At 40.5% G+C, this 18100-nt stretch overlaps 1 pseudogene; it reads right to left on the bottom strand.

The window, feature by feature from the left end:
• Positions 1-1590: 1590 nt before the first annotated feature.
• On the bottom strand, positions 1591-16475 carry LOC138378397 (transcription initiation factor TFIID subunit 10 pseudogene; annotated as a pseudogene).
• Between the last annotated feature and the right edge of the window lie 1625 nt (positions 16476-18100).

The following is an 18100-nucleotide window of genomic DNA, read 5'->3' on the forward strand; positions in this document are numbered from 1 at the left end:
CACATAAATAGAAGCAAAAATAAAGATCATATGATACTCTCAATAGATGCAGAAAAAGCATTCGACAAAATTCAACACCCTTTTATGATAAGAACACTCAAAAAAATAGGCATAGACGGGGCCTATCTAAAAATGATACAAGCCATATATGACAAACCCACAGCCAACATCATACTGAATGGGGAAAAACTGAAAGCATTCCCACTTCGAACTGGAACCAGACAAGGCTGCCCACTGTCCCCATTACTTTTCAACATAGTATTGGAAGTCCTTGCAAGAGCTATCAGGCAAGAGAGCAGAATCAAGGGAGTCCAAATAGGGACAGAAGAGATCAAACTCTCACTCTTTGCTGATGATATGATGTTATATCTAGAGAACCCCAAGATTTCAACCAAGAGACTCCTGGAATTGATTAATGAATTCAGCAAAGTCTCAGGATACAAAATCAATACACACAAATCAGAGGCATTCATATACACCAATAACAGTCAAACGGAGAACCAAATTAAGGACTCAATACCCTTCAAAATAGCAACAAAGAAAATAAAATATCTAGGAATATATCTAACTAAGGAAGTAAAGGACCTCTATAGGGAGAACTATGAAACTCTGAGGAAGGAAATCGCAGAACATGTAAATAGGTGGAAAACCATACCATGCTCATGGATCGGTAGAATCAACATTGTTAAAATGTCTATACTGCCCAAAGTTATCTACAGATTCAATGCAATCCCTATTAAATTACCAACATCTTTTTTCACAGACATAGAAAAAATAATTTTACGCTTTGTATGGAACCAGAGAAGACCCCGTTTAGCAAAAGCAATATTAAACAACAAAAACAAAATGGGAGGTATTAATTTGCCAGACTTCAAACTTTACTACAAGGCTGTGGTTCTAAAAACAGCCTGGTACTGGCACAAGTGCCGAGACACAGACCAGTGGAACAGAACAGAAAATACAAATATAAAACCATCCTCATATAGCCATCTAATCTTTGACAAAGCAGACAAAAACATACTCTGGGGAAAAGATTCCTTATTTAATAAATGGTGCTGGGAAAACTGGATATCCACATGTAGAAGACTGAAACAGGACACACAGCTCTCACCCCTCACAAAAATCAAATCACGGTGGTTAACAGACTTAAACCTTAGGTCAGAAACTATTAGAATTCTAGAAGAAAACGTAGGTAAGACTCTTACAGACATTGGCCTAGGCAAAGAATTTATGAGGAAGACCCCTAAGGCAATCACAGCAGCAACAAAAATAAATAAATGGGACCTGATCAAATTAAAAAGCTTCTGCACAGCCAAAGAAACAGTCACAAGAGTAAATAGACAACCTACAGAAAGGGAAAAAATTTTCGCATACTACACATCAGATAAAGGACTGATAACAAGAATCTATTTAGAACTCAGGAAAATCAGTAAGAAAAAATCGAACAACCCTATCAAAAAGTGGGCAAAGAACCCCTATTTTTTATTGTGCTGCATTCCTTTTTTTTTTTTTTTTGTCACAATCCAGTTTATTATGAAAACAGGCTGGTGTGGGGACATGGGATAGACAAGTACATTTAGGTCAGGTGGCTCAGGCGAAGTAGTGGGGCTTCTTCGCATTGATGCCATACTCCCTGAGGGCAGGGCCAGGTCCTCTGCAGTTAGGGTGGACTTGCGGTCCTTGCTCTTGCTCCAGGAGCTGCCAGAGGCTGTGCCCTTCATTTTGCAGTGCTGTAGGGCATTGTTGGCAATATCTGGGATGAATTTCTGGGCAGCTAGGGAGATGAGCCGAATTATCTGTGGGTCTGAGGCCTCAAAGCCAGCAGGGTTCAGGTAGTAACCAGTCACTGCATCAGGGACCCTGGGCGAGTAATCCTCCTGCTGCATTAAGAAGTCCAGCAGAGGCGGGCTGGACACCGCAGGCTTCGCGTCTCTGCCGCCGCGCTCCGCAGTAGGTAAACCGCGCGCCGCCCGCCCACACCTGAGCCGCCCCGCTGGGCTGGTCCCGCCCACGCAGCCAAGGACCCCGTGCCCCCAGCTACTTCTCCAGCCCCGGGTCCCCCTGCTGTCCCTGCAGGGCTGGTCTTGTTCTCTGCAGCGTGGCGGCACCAGTGGGCGGCGCTGTGGGAGCCGGGACCAGGGGGCCGGGCCTGGGGCCAAAGCGGAGGAGGCTGGAGCCAGTTCGGTCTGAGTTAGAGCCGCTGCAGCTCCTATGACCCGTGGGAGAGGCCGACTTCTAATATTCTTATGTAATACAACCCTCACTTCTTGTATTCTTGCTGTTGAGATCAACTGAAAAACCTGGTTGTAGATGGCTTTTTAGCAAATAAACTAAGATTTAACATAACATTAGGGTAAATAAGCAGGAGTGCAGAACAATCCTAGGGTTCTGATTCTCATCCTAAAACAAGCAGGATTGGAAAATTGGCAGTAGTTTCACTTGCTGAGGCCAACCTCTGGGAAATACCTCAGCGCATGTTTATATTACATTAGGATGAAAAGGTTTCGAATAGCTTAAATTTCTGAGCAGGACAGATGTGGATGTGACAGGATCATCTGGTTAGATCACCGTGTTAAAAGGGGCCAAAATCATAGTTCAATCCCCACATGTAAACAACTGAGTTTTTTTTCATTTGCTCAAATAAAAACCTAACTGCAGGCTAAATCCGATCATTCATCTTTAAAGTGTGTTCTTTGGAGCAGGGCAAGAAGGGTAAAGAAATATGGAGAGATGGGGATAAATCTATGACCACTTCTAAATCATGGGGCCTATTGTGTTCATAAAGAGGTGGCAAATTGTATAAACAGAAAGTCTAGATGTTCTCAGTGAAACAGTGACAACTAGAGGCAAGTGTATCAAATGTCAAAATGACAGGTGAACAAATGAAAAGTTGAAAATTTTAAAGTAATTATGAGTTCTTCTAAATACTTTCTATAAGGCATTCCATAAAACAGAAACAGTTTTTAGTCTTTTCTTGGAGGAAAAAAATATTGTCTTATCATCCATTTTAGATTTGCTCAGAAATATTGCTTCTGCCCTTGGATGGCCAGCTGGATTTTATTCCAAAGTTCAATCTGTAGAGGAAAAAGACATGATAATTTAGAAGAATGAAAAAGATACTTTTAAAAACAGCTACACATTGTGATTACAGGCATATAGGCTCATGCCTGTAATCCAGCACTTTTGGAGGCTGATACAAGAGGATCATCTGAGCCCATAAGTTCAAGGCTGCAGTGAGCTATGATTACAACACTGCACTCCAGCCTGGAAGATAGAGTGAGATTCTGTCTAAAAAATAGGTACACGTTAATTTTAATCACTTTTAGCAGTCTTGAAAGAAGTGTGTAGTAATAAATATGAATAAATATGGTGGCAACAATATAAAAATTCTACTGGGAAATGCACCATGGTTGAATCTTTCCATACATGTAGACTAAAACTAAGCTATGCAACTTTTTTTCTTTTAACTTGTACCTGAATAATCTGATGCAACTAGTAGAGGAATCATCTACATGACCTCCTCCTTGTACTTATCAAATAGGAACACTATCACCCTCCTCTATGCTGATATGACTAGCACATTTCAGGATCAGTCTCAAGTAGCAAGTGATGCTGTGGCCAATTACTGTCAGACATCAGCTCAATATATCAAATATACTAAAATAAACAGGGTGGTTTTTGGCAAGCATTCTTTAGATAATCAAAGGCTAATTTTAACTCCATTCAATAAATGAACTCATTTATTTATCTGTGATGTATCTGGGATATTCTTCATGGCAGATTTAAGAGGGCTGCATAAAAAGTTTAATTTTCTAATCTACAGGAACACTGTCATAACAGAAAGTGAGGTTTTTCATTTTGCCCTCAATATCCAAAGCTAAACTCTCATGTTTTTCTTCCCACAGCATGGTTCATTTGGGGATTCATCAAAATTATCCTCTGGAGCCGGTCATAGAACAGCTTCTAAAAAATTTTGATCCCACCTATGCCTGCAGGTCACCAAAGTGGGATAATCTCCTATTTAAGTGAGACTACAAAACAGATTATTGAATTTCCATAAGACAAACTTTACCATCATATGGGATAATAAAAGTTGTCATGAGAGGAAACAATAAACTAATTAATTAAGGTAAACATCCCTCAGAGGAAAAAGTCCATAAGACACCTCACTAACGTTGAATACTGCTTTTCCTCTAAGATTCTACTAGTTATAAGATCCATCTCAATTGCACAGATGTTAAAATGTAAAAATATATGTAACTTAGAATAAATGAAATGCATTATTAAAGGCTAACAGTGTTAAAATTATACAATTGTAAACTATCCAGAAATAAGTTTCCTTGCAAAATATTAAAGGGAGAGGGCAGTGACCAAGAAATTAATCAAAGAACCAGTACATTTCAGAGAAAGAGATTGAGTTCAACATTGATTGCAGTATATCCCAATGAAATAGAAGCAGTTTCTGGGCCAACTGCTGGGCACCCATTTATGTAAAGGCTCATGGCATTTACTGACCTGCTCTGTCATCCCTATACTGCACATTGTATTAGTTTTATGGCCTATAACACAAATATTTTAAGTCTCTCAATTTTTATCTGTCTCTGCATCAACTCTAAGTCTTGCCTTAACTTTTTTAATCCTCAATTTATTTTAGTGACTGTGACTGAGCTGTGACAATTCATATACTGTAGTATGCCTTTCTTCCTTCACATATTCCTTAAGAGCACTTAACTCCATTTCTTAGACTTTTAAGAACATTGCTGCATTACTGGCACCTCTGTTTCATTTATTATCTAATGTTACTGTTTTAACCCTAAAGCTTAATTACTTTAGTACACTAAAAAAAGGTGAGAAAAAATGTAATATCCAAAGAGGCCCATATAAGTGATTCTATAAATTTTGTTCCTATATTCAATGTGTCTGGAAATTACATTCTTGATCTACCAAGTCTTATTTAAAATCTTGGAAACTCAATTTATACTTCTCAAAGCCTATCTTCTTGTATATAAAACAGGTATAATTTCTCCACTACCTAAATCAAAACATTGTGAGGAGTGAATGAAATGCAAGAGCAATATATATACTATATAATGCACAATAAACTAAAAAACAAAGGTTTAACTAACTCAAAAACAAAAAGTAAATATTTGACATTGATTGGAAAACCCATACCAAAACAATATCTTGGGCAAATATTCACTTTAGCTACCTACTAAAGTTGAGAGAAAAACAGTCACAAACACACACACACAAAAATTCCTTTCAGTGTTTTTTTTTTTAAATAAACAAACACATATTTCCCCTGCTTTCTTTCATGAAAGTTAATGTATGTTCTCCCCCTTGTTTTTTCATATGACATCCTAGTGATGACTCCATAGCAGTAAAGAGAGATATAATTATTTTTATAGCTCATAGAACTCCTTTGTGTGGATGTTCCAGTTTATTTTACAAGTCCATTGCTATACACTTAAGTTCTTTCTAACAATGCAAGCCAGGCATGGTGGTTCATACCTGTAATCCCATCACTTTTCAAGGCTGTAGAGGGAGGATTGCTTGAGGCTAGGAGTTCATGGCCAGGTGGAGAAAGATAGCAAAATCTATCTCTAAAAATTTTTTTTAAAAATAGCTGGGTAAAATATTAATACGATGCATTCCTCAGCTTTTAAAGTTTTTTAAGAACCAAATTTGGCCTATCTGCCACCTCCATGCCAGTCTGAGGACTTAGAACTTTTGTGTGGTTCAGTAGCTGTCTTACACAGTCATTTCAGATCTTTAAGTCCTTGTTTCTTCATCAGAAATATAGAGAGAATATACACAGGCTTTATTTGTATTTGGAAGGCCCAAATAAGATGTACATGGAAATGTGTTGTACATCCTAAAGAATGATGTAAAGAGACTATTTTGGACTCTCATCCTATGCTACCCATCTACTAACTGTTTTGTAAAATCATTCACAGGCTTATTTTAAACCACCAAGCAGAGCAAATAGTTTCATAAGTACTTACATGCTTTGTGTATAAAGGTACAATCAATTAATTCACATAATATATTTGTTCATTCTTTTGCAGTTTTTGAATATTCTGAAAAGTGAGTACAGCACTTCCCAATTGCAAAGGCACATCCCTCATGTCATGAGGACTAATTATTCTAACTTTTCAGTGAATTAAGAGTCTAACCAAAGTTTCAATAGAAGAGCTCTAAGGCTTTTCCTCTATAGCAATGAAGCCACTGGCATTTAAATGAAACAAATAAGCCAGCCACATGTAAACATCTTTGTGATGCAATGTTTTCTATTTCAAAGCACTTAGTTTTTATTCACAAACCACCTTGTTATCCTAAATTATTTTTACCTAGATTCATCTCTTCAAAATTCTAGAAGTAAAAACTCAAGTACACATTTGGGAATAACACTAATCGGGTGTTGGGCAGATGTGGGGGCGGGGAGGGGATGGGTGTATACCTATATAATGAGTGTGATGTGCACTGTCTGGTGAATGGACATGCTTGAAGCTCTGACTCAGCGGGGTGGGGGTGGCATGGGCAATATACATAACCTGAACTTTTGTACCCCAATAATATGCTGAAATTAAAAAAAGTAAAAAAAACCTCAAATATTTCTTCCTTTTCCCCCTCCCATCTTCTTCCTCCCAGTGGTTTAGAGTCTTAAGAACTTTTACCTCAACATTCTTATCTTTGAACAGGATTCTACTGGGGTCAGAGTAGGGGAGCCATGGAAACAGTCTTTTACAGGCAGCGTCTGGCATTTTAACTCCCAAACCTTTACACCATCTCTCCTTTAGACCAGGAAAATGAAGTCTTAAGTCACTGAAGATATATCTGTGTCAAAGTTAGAATTTTAAAGAAATCACAAATCCATGGGCAAACTACTTCATATTTAAAAAAATTCTGCAGCTCTGGTAATAATAACATTTCACCCTTTTCAGTTATTTTAAACAGCCCCCAAATTTCTTTCTTTGTGTTTGAATTATAGTTGGAAGGAAAAAAAAAAAAAGCTTTCATCAAGGCAACAGAAAACCTGTATTAAGAATACCATATAGAGTCTCCTATGGCAACTTCTATTTTAAATTTAAATAAGAAATCCTCAAATATTTGGGTGTGAACTATCCAGACTATCAGCTACCTTAATGAGTGGGAGGAAGGAACAATGAGGCCCTTCCCTGGCTCCTTCACTGAGGATGGGGAAGGATAGAGAATGGGAAGAATACTCCATAAGTGGGGGTAGTTGAATGTTCATTGAGAAATGGGAGAGAATATACCAAAAAGATTTATCAGTTCCTATGGGATGATGAAGAGAGCTACAGACCAAAGGAGGTGTGGGCTGCAGGCTCCCATGTGGGGTTGGGGAATGGTACAAAAACAAATCAATGGAGAATGGATAATCCTTTCAAAAATGATGCTAGAATAATCAGAAAACTGTATGCAAAGATATAAAAATAAATGCAAACTGTATCATAGAGATAAGCATAACATGTAAAATTTTGAAATTTTTAGATATATGAGGAAAGGGTATATGAGAAATTCTATACCTTCCACTCAATTTTGCTGTGACTCTAAAACCTCTCTAAAAATAAATGAGCAAAAGACTTGAATGACACTTCGTCAAAGAAGATATACTGATGGCAAAAGGGACGTGAAAAGCTACTGAGCATTACAAGGAATTGGGAAATGCCAATTCTGTTACAAGGTGATGTAGCTACAAGTAGGTAAAGTTAAAAATCGGAAATACCACGTCCTGGTGAGTGTGTAGAGCTGAAACTTGTACATCGCAGGCAGCAATGCAGAGGGGTGTAGCCACTTTCAAAAAGTTTGACGGTTTCTTAGAAAGGTAAACATTCCTTTACCAAATCAGTAATCCCAGCTAGGAATATACCCAAGTTAAAAAAAAATAAACAATGAAAACTGTGCTTACATTTGTAAAGTGTGTAAATATTTATAGTGGCTTTATTCATAATTGCCTCAAACTGCAAACTGATTAAACTGAAGTCCTTGGTGGGTGGACGGATAAACAAACTGTGGCTCATCCATCGATGGAATACCTCTCGGCAGTAAAAAGGACCACACTGTTGATTAACGCAACAGAATGTATGAATTTCAGATGTCTTATGCCCGCTGAAAGCAGCTGGACTCAAAGACTTCATTCCGTGTGGATTCAGTTACCTGACATTCTGGAAAAGGCCAAAAGACCTAGGACCACTGAGCAGGGAAGGGCCGAGGGTGGCACGCAGGTCACTGGGGGTGATGGAGCTGCTCTGTGTTTGATTGTGATAGTGGTTACCCAATCCCCTGCATTGGTCAAATCTAGAACTATGCACCCAACAAGTGAATTTTACTGTATGGGAATTTAAAAATTAATAAATACAAATTTAACAGAGGGCAGGGGAACCCAGATCTCCCTGGTCACCTGTGCCCTAACCTTCACTCCTCTTCCATGACGCCCAGGTTGTCTCCGAGGAAGCAGAGGCTCCCGGGGCAACTGGAGCAGCCTTTCTGCAGGCTGAGAGTGACACCTCTGCATTTTTGAGTCGTGATGTGATTAGATGATGAGAACATTTTAGGAAGAAGAATATGGTGGTGATATATTATGTGTCTTAGTGTCTGCAGTCTGCTACAATTTGAAGAGGATTAAGAAAAGGCAGGGAAGTGAAGACCTCGCCTCCCTTGTCAGAGAATCACAGAACCTCGGGGATTTCATCAGCATCTGCTCTGGCTTCTCCCGGGTAAAGCTCCCCTTCTCCATCCACCCAAGGGCCCACCTGGCTGCTCTCTGCCTAGGAAGCAGTTTGCTGAGGAGCCTCAGGTCCACGGTGTCCCTGTCTTGCCTTGGCCACTACCTACTGCTGGCTGGATCCCTGAAGGACTCTGGGCCTCCTCTTCAGTTTGAAGAACTGATTTTGCAATTGGGTCTGGGAATCTTCCGGGGGTAGTGGAAAAGCCAGAGGTGTGTGTACAGAGCAGAGCATGTCGGGTAGGCCTGTGCAGTCCCACACGTGCTTCACCAGAATAATTCAGGCTTCTCGGTTTTACTTGTTGGACTGCCAAGTGCGCCACTTGCTAACAATATGACCTCAGTTTCCTTATTGTCACATGGTCATTCTAGCGGTACTTTCTTCAGAAGAGAGTTGTAAGGATAAGTGACATGTGTAGAGCACCTACCTCCAGCCAAGCCTAGAGTAGGAGTTTATAACATTCAGCAATTACATGTTTCCATTTGTGTTTAGTGCTCTGCACATTTTATTTATCTGTTTATCCTTTGATGGGCATTTTGGCTGATCCCATATTTTGGCTACTTTGCATGATGTTGCAACAAACAACACTATAAACTTAAAGTCATCCCACTGGATATTTCTAAGGCCCCATCTACCCTGTCATTCAGTGATTCTATGATTTCACTTACAGAGAAATTGGTAGAGAATGGGGTCTCTTCATCCCCACTCCAATTTGAAATGCTTTATCTATCTCCACACATGCACACGTAGATACATATGTGTGCTTGTTTTTACATTTCTATTGATTCATTTTTTTCCTGTGGTTTTAAAGTAAAAAAACATAAAAGAGAATCTATCTAAATGTTCATCAAGAGTGGATCAATTACATATTATATCTTCACTACAGGATCTTAGGCAAATCCAGAATGTGGCAGATCTGCATATATTGACATGATGAGATGTCTGCAACATATGAAATTAAAAAGAAAACAGGTTAAAGAGAAATGGGCTGTGTAGTTGCCCCATCTTATAGCAAAATCTGCTGGAGTAAACAGCCATTGGTCCATTTTAAATGGTTAAACATTTCTTCTGTATTCTGGCATCCATCTCCCTGAGATCTAGTTCTTCCCACTGGAACACCACAAAATCCTCGGCCTCCCTCCCCAGGGCATCAAATCTTGAATTTCCTGCTTTTCTCCAGGAAATGTGGCTCTGGCTCCCTGGATTCTCCCACGGTTGTTCAAATGGCCAGGTCATTGTCCTGGCGGCATTCCTGAGCTTCTACCACGTGCTGATCCTGTGCTACGCACTTTACAGAAAGGATCTCACTGAACCTTTACAAAAACCTCTGCAGGGGGTGTTAATATTACCCCGTTATTACAGATGAAGACACTTGCTTGGGGAAATTCAGTAATATTCCCAAGACCTCTCATCTAGGAAGTGATGAAGCAGGGATTGGAACTGAGGCAGCAAAACTCCAGGGCCACACCTGCTAAACTGACCAGAGCTGCGTCTCTGAAACCAAGTTGTTTTTTGCAGGTTGCATTGCCTATATGTGTTTTTGTTTCCCCTTCTTCAAAGTCTTAGAGTTTGCCTTTGACATTAAAAATTTTGGTCTATCTGAAATGATTTTTTTGTATGTGTATGGTGTGAAGTGTGGATTCATTTTCATGTACTTAAATTAGTGAACAGTCCAGATTTTCCCATAGAAACAGCAGTTAATCAGGTTTCCATACTATACTCATAGGTCAGTTTGTTCACTCTCTTTTTGGCCCATTGCTCGGTTTGTCTATTCCTGCTCCGATACTACACACGGTTGTGTTAATATGTTTTGATATTGGGTCACACAGGTACCATCACCTTGCTTTCCTTGTTCAAAAGTGTCTTAACTACTGGCAACCTGAACTTCCATATACACTTTGCAATTATATGGTCAAATTCCATGAAACCTTAATTTGCATTTTAATTAGGATTTAACTAATTCTATGAATTAATTTGTGGGAGAGTTGATGTGATTCCAATATTGAGTCTTCCCAACTATACATCTGACATGTGTTTCCATTAATTAGGTTTTTTTAAAAATGTTTTTTTAACATAGTTTTAGGATTTCTTACACTAAGGTCTTGTACATGTTTGCTGCATTTATTCTTAGAAACATTATTATTTGTTGCACTTGTAGATAGTATGTTTTAAAAATTGAATTTCAGTTTGCTCCTGGTGTACAGAAATGCAATGGACTTTTGTGAATTGATCACATATCAATGTAACTTTGCCAGGCTCTCTTATTAATTGTTAATAATTGTCTTATATAATCTATCTTTTAGGGAAAAGTATCATTTGTGAAAAAAGATATTTTTTAAATTTTTTCACTTCCAAAGCTTAAATCCTTTATTTCTTTTTCTTGTCTTATTTGGATTGCCAGAATACAATGTTAGATAGAAGGCGTAGAAGGAGACATCAGTGAAATATTCCTGAAATTTTTTCCACATTTACTGAGATCATAACACAGGTTTTTAAAAATACATTAAAGTGGTGAAGTATCTAAGCCAATTTCCTAATATGAAATTCATCTTGCCTTCCTAGAGTAAGCCCACCTAGACATGAGTATTATCTTTTCATGCATTGTGGAATTGGTTTGCTAACATTTGGTTTAGTAGGTTTTTTCCCCACTCATCCTTTGTTCTCTTTTTCATTTTTAATTTTTATTGATACATATGAGTTGCACATATTTTTAGGGTACATGTGATGTTTCAATACAAGCATATGATTTTTAATGGTCAAATCTGGTAATTAAGATATCCATCTCCTCAAACATTTATCAGTTCTTTGTGATGGGAGCATTCCAATTCTTCTCTTCTAGCTATTTTAAAATATACATATTGTTAACCATAGTTGCTCTCTTGTGCTAGATCATATTCCTTCTATCTCACTGTAGTTTTGTTCTCTTTAACTAACCCCCCTTCTTCCGCATCCCCATTACTTTTCCCAGCCATCATTCTACTCTCTACCTTCATTACATCAATATTCTTTTTAGCTCCCACGTATGAGTGAGAAAATGCCATATTTGTCTTTCTGTGCCTGGCTTATTCCATTTAACATAATATCTTCCAGTTCCACCCATGTTGCTGCAAATGTAGAATTTAATTCTTCTTTATGGATGAATACTACTCCATTGCATATATGTACCACTTCTTTTTTATCCATTCATCCACTGATGAACACTGAAGTTGATTCCACATCTTGGCTATTGGGATTAGTGCTGCAATAAACACGGGAGGGCAGATATTGCTTCAATATAGTGATTTCCTTTCTTTTGGATATATACCCAGTGTGGGATTGCTGGATCAGGTAGTGGTTCTACTTTTAGTTTTTTGAGAACCTCCATACTGTTTTCCATAGTGCCTGTACTAGTTTACTTTCTGATGAACGGTGTATGAATGTTCCCCTTTCTCTCAGTCCTTGTCAGCATTCGTTTTCTGTTGTTTCTTTTCTTTTCTTTTCTTTTTTTTTTTTTGAGACAGAGTCTCACACTGTTGCTCGGGCTAGAGTGCCGTGGCATCAGCCTACCTCACAGCAACCTCAGACTCCTGGGCTTAAGCAATCCTTCTGCCTCAGCCTCCCATGTAGCTGGGACTACAGGCATGTGCCACCATGCCTGGCTAATTTTTTTCTATACATATTTTTAACTGTCCAGATGATTTCTTACTATTTTAAGTAGAGATGGGGTCTCGAACTCCTGACCTCGAGCGAGCCTCCCGCCTCGGCCTCCCAGAGTGCTAGGATTACAGGCGTGAGCCACCGCTCCCAGCCCTGTTTTTTTGATAATAGGCATTTTAACTGGGGTGAGATGATCTCTCATTGTGGTTTTGATTTTCATTTATCTAATGATTAGGGATGTTGAGATCTTTTGCATATACCTTTTGGCATTTTGTATGTCTTCTTTTGAGAAATGTCTATTCAGATCTTTTGCCCCCTTTTAAATCAGATTATTTGGATTTTTTGCTATTGGTTTGTTTGTGTTGCTTATACACTCTGGTTATTAATCCCTTGTTGGATGAGTAGTTTGCAAATATTTTCTCCCATTCTATAGGTTTTCACTTTGTTGATCATTTGCTGTGCAAAATATTTTAGCTTGATATAATGCCATTTGTCAAATTTTGCTTTGGTTACCTGTGCTTTTAAGGTCTTATTCGAGAAATCTTTGCCCAGACTAATGTCCTGAAGCATTTCCTAAATGTTTTCTAGTAGTTTCATAGTTTCAGGTCTTACATTTAAGTCTTAATCCACTGGGACTTGATTTTTGTATATAGTGAGAGATAGGGGTCTTGTTTCATTATTCTGTGTATGGATATTGAGTTCTCCCAGCACCATTTGTTGAAGAGACTGTCCTGTCTCCAATGTATATTCTTTGTGCCTTTGTAAAATGTGAGTTGGCTGTAAATGCATGGATTTATTTTAGGGTTCTCCATTCTGTTTTGTTGATCTGTTCCTCTTTTTATGTTAGTACCATGCTGTTTTGGTAAGTATAGCTTTGTAGTATATTTTGAAATCAGGTAATGGAATGCCTACAGCTTTGTTCCTTTTGCTTGGGACTACTTCAACTATTCAGGGTCTTTTGTCATTCCCTGTTAATTTTAGAATTGCTTTTTCTATTTTTGTGAAAAATCTCATTGGCATTTTGATAGGGATTGCATTGAATCTGTAGATCACTTTGGATACTATAGACATTTTTAACAATGTTAATTCTTCCAATCCATGAACATGGGATATTTTTTCATCTTTTTTTTTGTGTCCTCTTCAATTTCTTTCACCAGCATTCTACAGTTTTCATTGTAAAGACCTTTCACTTCTTTAGTTAAGTTTATTCCTAGGTATTTTATTTTAACTTTTTTATAGATATTATAAAGGGGATTGCTTTCTTGATTTCGTTTTCAGATCATTCACTATTGGTATATAGGATTGCTACTAACTTTTGTATGTTGGTTTTGTATCCTGAAAACTTACGAAATTCATTTATTACTTCTAAAAGTTTTTTGGCAGAATCTTTAGGTTTTTCTAAATATAAGATAGTATCATTTGTAAACAAGGACAATTTGACGTCTTTTCACTTTGGATGCCCTCTATTTTTTTCTTTGTCTAATTATTCTGGTTAGGACTTTCAGTACACTGTTGTATAAAAGCAGTGAAAGTGGCCAACTTGTCTTTGTTCCAGAACTTACAGGAAAGGCTTTCAATTTTTCCCCATTCAGTATGATGCTAGCTGTGATTTTGTCATATAGGATCTTTACTCTTTTGAGTTATAATATGTTCCCATTGTATAACCAATTTGTTAAGAGTTTTTATCATGAAGGGGGATGTTGAATTTTATTGAATATCTTTTTTGTCATCTATTGAAATGATCATATGTTTTTTGTCCTTAATGTGATGTATCAGGCTTATTGATTTGCACGTGTTGAACGATCCTTGTATCCTTAGGATGACTCCTAATTGATCATAGAGAATAATCTTTTAAATATGTGGCTGAATTTGGCTTGAAAGTATTTTGTTGGGGACTTTTGCATCTATGTTCATCAGTAATATTGGGCTGTACTATTCTATTTTGCTGTGTCCTGGTCTAGTTTTGGTATCAGGGTATTGCTGGACTGTAGAATGGAGTTTGGAAGTATTTCCTCTTCTTCAAGTTTTTGGAATAGTTTGAGTAGAATTGGTGTTAGTTTTTCTTTAAATATTTTATAGAATTCTGCAGTGACACTATCGGGTTCTGGGCTTTTCTTTGGAGACTTTTTATTAGTGTTTTTATCTTGTTACTCACTATTGGTCTGTTCAAGTTTTCTATTTCTTCATGGTTCAATCTTGGTAGGCTGTATATGTCTAGGAATTTGACCATTTCTTCTATATTTCCCAATTTATTGGCATCATAAGAGACTATGTAATAGTCTCTGATGTTCCTTTGAATTTCTTGGGTAATAATTATAATGTCTCCTTCTTTATCTCTGATTTCATTTATTTGGATCTTCTTTTATTTCCAGGTCTAACTAAAGTTTAGTCAACTTTGTTTATATTTTCATAAAACTAACCTTTTGTTTTGATAATCCTTTTAAGGTGTTTTCATCTCAATTTCATCTATGCTCTAAACTTTATTATTTCTTTCTGTCTACTAATTTTGGGTTTCACTTATTTTTCCTTTCTTGTCTTTTGAAGGGCATTGCTAGGTTGTTTATTTGATGTCTTTATACTTTTTTTGATGTAGAGGATTACTGGTATCAACTTCTGTCTTAGTACTGCTTTTTCTTGTATCCCATAGGTGTTTGTATGATATATTTCTATTTTTATTTGTTTTTATCAATATTAATGTTCTTTAAAATCATTTTGTCTAGTTTTGTATCAAGGATGTATTGTTAACATAAAATGATTTGGGAGAGATTCTTCTTTCTTGTCTCCTGAAACAGTTTCTGTAAGGGTGGATTTTATTTTATTTTATTTTATTTTTATTTTTATTTTTTTGAGACAGGGTCTTGCTCTGTTTCCCAGGCTAGAATGCAGTGGAGTTATCATAGCTCACTGTAGCCTACAACTCCTGGGCTCAAGTGATCCACTTGCCTCAGCCTCCAGAGTAGCTGGGACTAGAGGTGTATGGTACCATGACGGGCTAATTTTTCTATTTTTTTAGAGACAGGATCTCATTCTTGCTCAGGCTGGTCTTGAACTCCTGATCTTAAGCAATCCACAAACTCAGCCTCCCATAGGGCAAGGATTAAATGTGAGAGACACCATGCCTGGCTGTGGAATTGTTGATTTATTAAATACTTGCTAGAATTTACTCAAAAAGCCAACATGAAATGGTTTATTCTATTTGCAGAAATACATTCACAACTAATTGAAAATGTTTAATAGTTCTATAATGATTTAGATTTGTTAATTTTTTTATTGAGTCATCTAGGTGGTTTATATTTTTCCAAGAATTTGCTAACTTTTTCTTATTTTTGATGATACTGGCAAAAATTTGTGTATAATCTAATTAATTTTTTTTTAAAATAGCCTCGATCTTTAATTGTGTCTCCTTTTAAATACTATTCGTGAACAGTGAGCAGGCAGGCTAAGGCGTCAATGGCTGAGAAGTCCATGGATTCTGCTGTAGCTTCCTGGACAATGTAACGGAGCTTTCTTAACCCCGCTAGACCAAGCCTTCATTGCCTGGGACTACAGCCTGTCCCCTCTACTCTTCAGCGTAGGAGGAAAGGCACAGCCAGTCAAGTCTCACGTACAGCAACAATGAGCAGAGAGTGGCGACTAGGTAAGACCAGATAGTCTCATGGCGAGGTGACTTAAAGGAGCCCCGAGGCAAACGGCGAACACCACAGACCAGTTACTCCCACTTGCGAACACACATACATATAATCTCCCTCTCTCTCTCTATCTCTCTCTCTGTCCCTCCCTCTCTCTCAGAAGCCACAGGTACTCAGGCAGGTCCTGTCAGGGCCAGGCTCTGCGGCCGAGGAAGGTGGACCCCTGAGTAGAGAGGGACACACGGGCATACGGATAGTGGAGCCCTGGGACTCACGGGCGTGAAGACCCTGGACTCTCGGGGAGACTCACATACACAGCCAGCAGGCGGCTGTGAGGTGGCGATGGGCGACAGGTCCAGGGATCCCCCTGCTGCTTCCTGCAGGCTGCGACGACGGAGACTTCTGCCGCCCGCTGAGCCCTCCTCCTTCTCCTTGGAACCGCGGACGATCCCCTGGCAGGCATCCTGGAGAGGACAGGCCAGAGCCTGACAAGGACATGCCCGGCCTGGCCAGAGAGGGCTCCCGCCAGAGGGACGCGCCCCTAGGCAACGGCTGCTGTCATAATGACAGCGACTTGCGCATGCACGGTTGTAAGGCTGGCTCCCCTGGCGGGCCAAAGCTGTCAGAAGGCCAGGGCGGCTTTGGCCTCGCGATCCGGCCATGGCCACGGGGGTGCCCACCTGCGGCGGCGGTGGAGGGCGAGACGGTGCTGCCTAGGGTGTCTGGAAGGGCGGCAGGAGGCTGTGAGGGGAAAAAGACCCGGAGCGGACAGGGACCACCATGCATGGGGGGAGGGGCGAGGAGGGGGCACAGCCTCCCGGTCCTCTTTGTGCAGAGATCTGGTTGGGATCCCAGCTCCCAGTGGAGGGCCGGCCTCAGGGTGAGAGGCGAACATTGCCATCCCTCCTCCTGGGATCTGAGCTGGCATGAGACCCACTGGGGACAGGCGTGGCTGCCCACGGCGGCCGCGATGAACTCTGGTGAGCGGGGACCGGGCCTGTGGGGCACAAGGGGTTACCTGAGGCCCGAGGGAAGGCTCCAGGTAACAGTTCATCAACTTAGGTGTCCTGTGCCTCCAAGGGCCCCTGGGGCCACCAGGTACTGGCCCGGTCTTAATCGCCGTGGGCTCCTGCCTGCCCCCCGTGCTCTTCAGGGTAGGCGGTAAGGCGCAGCCAGGCAAGTCCAGGGGACAGCAAGTATGACCAGAGAGGGGTGCCTGGCTAAGACCTGACAGCCCAGCAGGACGCAGGAAGGGAGGCGGCGGTGTTTCCCTCGCAGGACCGGCCGGCTCCAAGACTCACCTTGGGGAGAAGGCACCCTTTCCAGGGGCCAATGTGACCCAAGAGAGCTCGGGGAAAGCAGAGCCTACCTAGGAACACATGCACAGGCCCGCTTCTGCAGGCCTGGGCAAGACTGGGCATCCTTGACCGAAGAGAAAACGGTTACGCAGGCAGTGCACTCAGCCCCCCAACCTCAGCGAAGGGGAACAGGGCCACCACCAACCTGCAGCCACACAAAACGCAGTCCCTCCTCCTCCTGCCCCACCCCCTCCGTGAAAAGAGTGGCGGGCAATGGCCCCTGCCAGCCATTGCCCACCCCTGCCGACACTTCCCCAGGAACAAGCCAAGCACAGATCTCCCTGCAAGAAAGGAACGAAGGGAGAGCAGATGCCAAGTGAAACAGCCTCTTCCTCAGATGGCAAAGGCCAGGAAAGGTGTGCTGCCACTCAGCCCGTGGGAATCATGGGGAACGAGCAATGGGGCACTGACACCAAGACTTGACTCCCTTGCTGGCAGAACAAATGGCTGGGCGGAGGGGCACGGACGTCAGGCCTCCCCAGTCACTAAGAAGGCACTGTGGAGAAGGAAAGCCTCACGCAGTGGATGCCCCCAATGCTGACCTTGATGGACTGGGAATGTTTTCTGGTGCACACAGTTCATGCAGATGAAGAAGGGTCCGGGCCCTCGGCAACCATGGAGGAAGAAAAAAGATATGGGGGCACGGTGTTGGGGTACAAGCTGGCACCCCGGCAGGAGAAAGCGCTGCCAACCGCCACGGGGATGCCGCCTTGGATGGCTGAGCTAGCCA

This window comes from Eulemur rufifrons, chromosome 30, assembly GCF_041146395.1.
Source record: "Eulemur rufifrons isolate Redbay chromosome 30, OSU_ERuf_1, whole genome shotgun sequence".
NCBI classification, from domain to species: domain Eukaryota; kingdom Metazoa; phylum Chordata; class Mammalia; order Primates; family Lemuridae; genus Eulemur; species Eulemur rufifrons.